Genomic DNA, 7,293 nt, shown 5'->3' on the forward strand with positions numbered 1-7,293 from the left:
CCATGACTGACACTTGGCTCTGCAGAGATCTCTGGTTCTGCTTAATCCCTCAGAGGTCCCAGATTCAGTCTCAGAGTGGCAGAGGTCCTGGCTCAGAACCATTTCCTTGGAGGTCATAGACTCACACCCAGACAAACAGGGGTCCTGGTCTGGCTTAGGTCTACTCCCTTGAAGGTCCCAGATTTATGTCCGGACCCTCAGTGGGCTCTGGCCCTGGTTCACTCACTCTTCAGTTACTCCCCTGTACCTGTTCCAATGGAGTTTGCTGTCTCTGTTCTACCCATTGGTTTGTAATATTATACCAAGATCAGGGAACAATAATCCTACTTTTCTAATACCTAGTCTGGCTCAATTCCAGTCCTTTTATACCTTTATGTAGTACATATATGAACATGATTATGTAGACACATTCATGGCAGCATGGTGTTCTCCCCGAGTATGAACAGAGCTGGATGAATTTCTTACAGTTTAGGCAAGACTTAGACCTCCGGGAGATGTCGCCAGAGGTTGAAGTTAGGTCTATCAAAAATCACAAGAACCCAGACCTGTCTGGTCAGAGGACACCAAACACCCTGAACAACATTAAGCTGGGGTTCCTCTTCAACCCCACCCAACAACTGCATCTTTCAGTATTCCTGATTCATCTGAGGGGGCTTGCTCTACCTGTCAACATGTTATCATTGTGCTCTATCCTAGGTAGCTGCCCATCCTCCCTAGGGTCCCTTTCTGAGACCTTATGAGCAGTTGGAGCTTCAGAGACACTGAGGGTCTGCACTCCCCATGCACACAAGCCTCAATGGTAGGCATTATTGATTTGGGATTCCCTTCTGTATGGTAAGAACATGCTTTATTACCACTGTTTAATAAAGAATCTTTTTTGGCTTATGGCAGGGCAGACTATAGCTAGTTTGGAAAGCTAAATTGAATGGGGGCAGAAAGAAGGCAGAGTCATGCAGATGCTATGTAGCCACCCAAGAGTCATGATGTGAAGTAAGAAACCATGACCCTCATAGTAAAATATAAAATAACAGAAATGGGTTAATTTAAGATGTAAGAACTATATAGCAATATGCCTGTGCTGTTGACAAAGTAGTGTTGTAACTAATATAGTTTTGTGTGATTATTCAAGCCTGGGAGGTCAGGAAACAAAAGTACAGTCTCTATTTACACATCATCCACACCATATGGAGTGAGGTCTGACCTCCAACAGTGGTCTGCTGTTGTGGAAAATTATTTTCACTGTGTAAAGGTGCACTACATTTTTTGCTGCCTTTTTAATTATGCAAACATGTTTTACATTTTTTTCTTTTTTTATTGAGAAAAGGAAAAAAAACTATCCATCTCCTCCCAGCCTCCCATTTCCCTCCCACTCCTCCCAACCTTCTCCCCCTCCCCCAAACTCCTCCCCCCTTCCTCTCCAGTCCATAGAGCAGTCAGGGTTCCCTGTCCTGTGGAAAGTCCAAGGTCCGCCCCCCTCCGTCCATGTCCAGGAAGGTGAACAACCAAACTGGCTAGGCTCCCACAAAGCAAGAACATGAAGTAGGGTCAAAACCTGGTGCCATTGTCCTTGGCTTCTCATCATCCCTCATTGTTCGCCATGTTCAGAGAGTCCAGTTTTATCCCATGTTTTGTCAGTCACAGTTGAGCTGGCCTTGGTGAGCTCACAATAGATTAGCCCCATTGTCTCAGTGGATGGGTACACCCCTCGTGGTCCTGACTTCCTTGCTCATGTTCTCCCTCCTTCCACTCCTCATTGGGACCTTGGGAGCTCAGTCCAGTGCTCCAGTGTGGGTCTCTGTCTCTATCTCCATCCATCACCAGATGAAGGTTCTATGGTGGTATGCAAGATATTCGTCAGTTTTGCTGGGTCATTTCAGGTTCCCTATCCTCAGCTGCCCAAGGGACTAACTGGGGACATCACCATGGGCTCCTGGGATCCACTCTAGGGTCAAGTCTCTTGCCAACCCTAAGGTGTCTCCCTTAACTAAGAATTGTGGTTCCGTGCTCCCTTGTCCAACCTTCCCTTTTCCCAATCCTCCTGTTTCCCCAAGTACCCCCCCCCTCCTTCCCTTCTCACTTTTCTCTCCCCATCTCCCCTTACCCCCATCTCACCCCACCCCCAAGAACCCAATTTTCTCCCCGGCAATTTTGTCTACTTCCCATAGCCAAGAGGACAACTATATGTTTTTCTTTGGGTTCACCTTCTTATTTAGCTTCTTTAGGTTCAACAATTGTAGTCTCTGTGACCCTTATTTATGGCTAGAAACCAATTATGAGTGAGTACATCCCATGTTCATCTTTTTGGGTCTGGGATACCTCACTCAGGATAGTGTTTTCTATTTCCATCCATTTGCATGCAAAATTCGAGAAGTCATTGTTTTTTACCGCAGCGTAGTACTCTAATGTGTATATATTCCATACTTTCTTCATCCATTCTTCCATTGAAGGGCATCTAGGTTGTTTCCAGGTTCTGGCTATTACATATAATACTGATATGACCATAGTTGAACAAATGTTTTTGTCATATGATAGGGCATCTCTTGGGTATATTCCTAAGAGTGGTATTGCTGGGTCCAGGGGTAGGTTGATCCCGAATTTCCTGAGAAACCGAAACACTGACTTCCACAGTGGTTGCACAAGATTGCATTCCCACCAGCAATAGTGGTCCCATGTCCAATAGTGGTCTGCTGTTGTAGAAAATTATTTTCACTGTGTAAAGGTGCACTACACTTTTTGCTGCCTTTTTAATGATGCAAGCATGTTTTACATTTTATGATTAAATAAAATTAACCTGTGGTTAACAGGCAACATCAGCAACCATCTGACAGGAAGCTGTAGGGAGAAACTAAGTCTAGTGAGAGTTTTTTAAGTGGGGACCGTGTAGAAAGACACTCCATTTTTCATAAATGCCAACAACAAGGACACATTAGGAACTTGTTATTCAACCTTTCTGAGCCAGCAGGAATTTCCCTCAATATTTAAATCCTGAGTTCAATAGAAGGATAAGAGATTTAGATATAGATTTACTTAGTGTCTTGTTGGGATCCCCTATCTCATATCTCTGTGAGTCTGAGGCCAGTGTCTGAGGGAACAAAATTCCTTCCTCACTGTATCCCATAGCATAAACTGCTGCTGATTAAGTGTGGAGTTGCAATTGCTGTTTGGGACAGAAGCTGCTTGAGGTACAGTCAGTGTATTGAATGCAAAACATCTGTGTGGCCCTCCTGCTAGCTGACTCCAGGCCACCACAGCCCCTCAAAAGCACTCTGTCTGCCCTTTTGTGTTGGCCTCTGTCCACTGGGACTCAGTGAGGCAGGCTAGAAATAGCAAGGAAATAAAGGAGCAGGGCAAGGGATAGAAGCTGCTCTCCTTGGGGTCTAGTTGGTATATTTTCCTCACTAAGAGTCAAGAAAATTTGACACAAGTGATAAAACACGGATTTTCTGCAGAGGCAGTATGTATCATTCTAAAGATATCTCAAAGAGAATGTTCAAAATGATCAAGAACTCAAGATGGGCAATGGGGTTGTATGCCTCCAATCCCTGTATTCAGGAGGGAGAGGCACAAAGATCTCAATGAGATTGAGACCAGACTGGTCTACAAAGAAAGATTCAGGACAGCCAGAGTGGTTACACAGAGAAACCTTGTTGCCAGAATAAAAATAAATGTATAAAAACCTAACTACAAAACAATCAACAACTCTCTTTAATTAGGGCCAGAATGTCTATGTCTTGCATTTTACTGTGTTAGCATACCATAATCATCTCTAAATCTAATTAATACACCTTACAATTTCATTTAAAAAGGAAATACCTGACGATGAGGAATAAAACCTGGAAGGATGACTCAGCAGTTAAGAGCACTTACTGTTCTGCAGAGGATTCACACCCACATAGCAGATCACAACATAGATCCAGGTGACCCACTGCCCTCTTTGGCCTCCACAAACTCTGCAGAAATATGATGTGCATATATATACACACACACATATATATATATATATATATATGTGTGTGTGTGTGTGTGTGTGTGTGTGTGTGTGTAGGCATAAATAAGTAATTTTTAAATTTGTATACTTCTGCTTTCAATTTGTACTAAATCTTTAAGTTTTATAAATTACATTACATTATTTTTTTATTTATTAAGACAAGGACTTTTGTAGCCCATTGCTTGTCTGGAACTCACTATGTAGACAAGTGTCAGCCTGCCTTTGTGGTATGGGAAGTCCCTCAATATACAGTTGCTTTTATTAGTTAATGAATTGATATATAGAAAGAGTAGACAGAGTCAGAGGAGAAACCATGTAGCTGCCACCAGAGACAGATGCCTCAAACTTCGGGGATTAAAGGCATATACCACTATACCCAACTATGAATTACATCCATTAAGCTATCTGACAAATATTTAAGCATCTATTGTAAGGACACCTAAGCACAGTATCTATGTTGTATCTATCTTAGTTATACATACTTTTTCCCTCTATGTCTTTTTGAATTTTGGTGAAAATGGTTTTCTCTTGTATAGCCAAGGATTTAATTTTACCCAAGTGGTGGTTCCTAAGTAGAGATCTCCCCAAGGGATTGGTAGCAATGCTGGACTGAATCTCCCCCACTGTAGTTGATACACACAGTGTCCCAAGGGGAAGATACCACTGCTCATAGATATCTTCTGAGCATGCACGATTAGGGGCAGCAGTGTGGCTATGCTACTTTTTATTCAGTCTCTTACAAGATACCATCTTCCCTTACACACTTAGTGAATCGGCTTTTCTTGATCATGTGCTTATTGTTAACTAAGAAGTGGAAGGGGGGCACAGCAGAGACTCGTCTCGACCCTTCCGTCGTCCGTCTTGGGTATCGTTGCAGGATTCGGAGTACGCCCGAGGACCTCAGGAACCATGCCGAAGCCACACAGCGAAGCAGGGACTGCCTTCATTCAAACCCAGCAGCTGCATGCGGCCATGGCTGACACCTTCTTGGAACATATGTACCGCCTGGACATTGACTCCGCACCCATCACGGCCCGCAACACTGGCATCATTTGTACCATTGGTCCTGCTTCCCGGTCTGTGGAGATGCTGAAGGAGATGATCAAGTCGGGAATGAATGTGGCTCGTCTCAATTTCTCTCATGGAACTCATGAGTACCATGCGGAAACTATCAAGAACGTGCGTGCAGCCACAGAAAGCTTCGCCTCTGATCCCATTCTATACTGGCCTGTTGCCGTGGCTCTGGACACAAAGGGGCCTGAGATCATCAAAGGGAGCGGCACTGCAGAAGTGGAGCTGAAGAAGGGAGCTGCCCTGAAGATCACCCTGGACAATGCCTACATGGAAAAGTGTGACGAGAACACCCTGTGGCTGGACTATAAGAACATCTGTAAGGTGGTGGAAGTGGGCAGCAAGATCTACGTAGACGATGGGCTCATTTCACTGCAGGTGAAGGAGAAAGGCACTGACTTCCTGATAACAGAGGTGGAGAATGGTGGTTCCTTGGGCAGCAAGAAGGGGGTGAACCTCCCCGGAGCCGCTGTGGACCTCCCTGCTGTGTCAGAAAAGGACATCCAGGACCTGAAGTTTGGGGTGGAGCAGGATGTAGACATGGTGTTTGCGTCTTTCATCCGCAAGGCAGCTGATGTGCACGAGGTTAGGAAGGTCCTGGGAGAGAAGGGCAAGAACATCAAGATCATCAGCAAAATCGAGAACCACGAAGGCGTCCGCAGGTTTGATGAGATTTTGGAGGCCAGTGATGGGATCATGGTGGCTCGTGGCGATTTGGGCATTGAGATTCCTGCAGAGAAGGTCTTCCTGGCTCAGAAGGTGATGATTGGATGATGCAACCGAGCTGGGAAGCCAGTCATCTGCGCCACACAGATGCTGGAGAGCATGATCAAGAAGCCCCGCCCCACCCGTGCTGAGGGCAGTGATGTGGCCAATGCAGTCCTAGATGGAGCAGACTGCATCATGCTGTCTGGAGAGACCGCCAAAGGGGACTACCCTCTGGAAGCCGTTCGCATGCAGCACCTGATTGCCCGTGAGGCAGAGGCTGCCATCTACCACCTGCAGTTATTCGAGGAACTCCGCCGTCTGGCGCCTATCACCAGCGACCCCACAGAAGCTGCTGCCGTGGGTGCTGTGGAGGCCTCTTTCAAGTGGTGCAGTGGGGCCATTATCGTGCTCACCAAGTCTGGCAGGAGTGCTCACCAGGTGGCCAGGTACCGCCCGCGTGCGCCCATCATTGCTGTGACGCGCAATCCCCAGACAGCTCGCCAGGCCCATTTGTACCGAGGCATCTTCCCTGTGCTGTGTAAGGATGCAGTGCAGGATGCCTGGGCTGAGGATGTAGACCTCCGTGTGAATTTGGCCATGAATGTTGGCAAGGCCCGAGGCTTCTTCAAGAAGGGAGATGTGGTCATTGTGCTGACTGGGTGGTGCCCTGGCTCTGGCTTCACCAACACCATGCGTGTAGTGCCTGTGCCTTGATGGCCCTCTGGAGCCCCTCTTCTAGCCCCTGTCCCATCCCCTCCCCCATCCCATCCATTAGGCCAGTAACGCTTGTAGTGCTCACTCTGGGCCAGAGTGTGGCGCTGGTGGGCTGGGACACCCCGGAAAATTACTGTTGCTGAAACATGGAATAGAGCCCAGCTGTCTGTCTATCATATGGCCCTACCCAAACCAGGGGTGACAGAGGAATGCAGAATTGGAAACCCTCTGGCTTTATCACAAAGGGGCAGCAACATCTCTTGTGTACTTTGCTCCTGTAGAAAGTTGTCCAGAGAACTCCCAGCCCTGGCCTGGAGTCAGGAGACAGCAAGAGTAGGGGCTTAGGGCGTGGGGCCCAGGTTCCTGTGTAGATAATAACCTCTGGCCCCCAGGCCGGACTTGCTTCCCCAACAGCTTTGGCCTCCCCCACTGCTCGTTGTGCACTTCTCAGCTGTCACTGCGGTCACACCCTGCACTCTCCACCTCCGTTCTACTGTGCAGCATCTCCAGGCCTGTTGCTATAGTGCCCACCTGAGTGTCAATAAACAGCAGCTGAAGCAAAAAAAAAAAAAAAAGAAGAAGAAGTGGAAGGGGTAATAAATCAATATAAACTTCTTAAACAGTAATTGCGAAATGAACAGACGACCTTAAATGTCAGATCTTTTCATCCTTCTCTGCCATCACTAGGAATCTAGTTTAGGAAAAAATGAAGGGCACATGTATAGCATCGTGGTGCATAACTATAATTCTCATACTTAGGAGACAGAGATGAAGAGATTAGAAGTTAAAGAAACTCCACAAGCACAAAGTAA

The 7,293-nt window shown here is 46.5% G+C and overlaps 1 pseudogene; it reads left to right on the plus strand.

Moving 5' to 3' along the window:
* Nucleotides 1-4,811: 4,811 nt before the first annotated feature.
* On the plus strand, nucleotides 4,812-6,915 carry LOC121458885 (annotated as a pseudogene).
* Nucleotides 6,916-7,293: the final 378 nt, after the last annotated feature.

This window comes from Microtus oregoni, unplaced genomic scaffold (genome assembly GCF_018167655.1).
Source record: "Microtus oregoni isolate MIOR12 unplaced genomic scaffold, Mior012 000018F_ref0000195, whole genome shotgun sequence".
NCBI lineage: Eukaryota > Metazoa > Chordata > Mammalia > Rodentia > Cricetidae > Microtus > Microtus oregoni.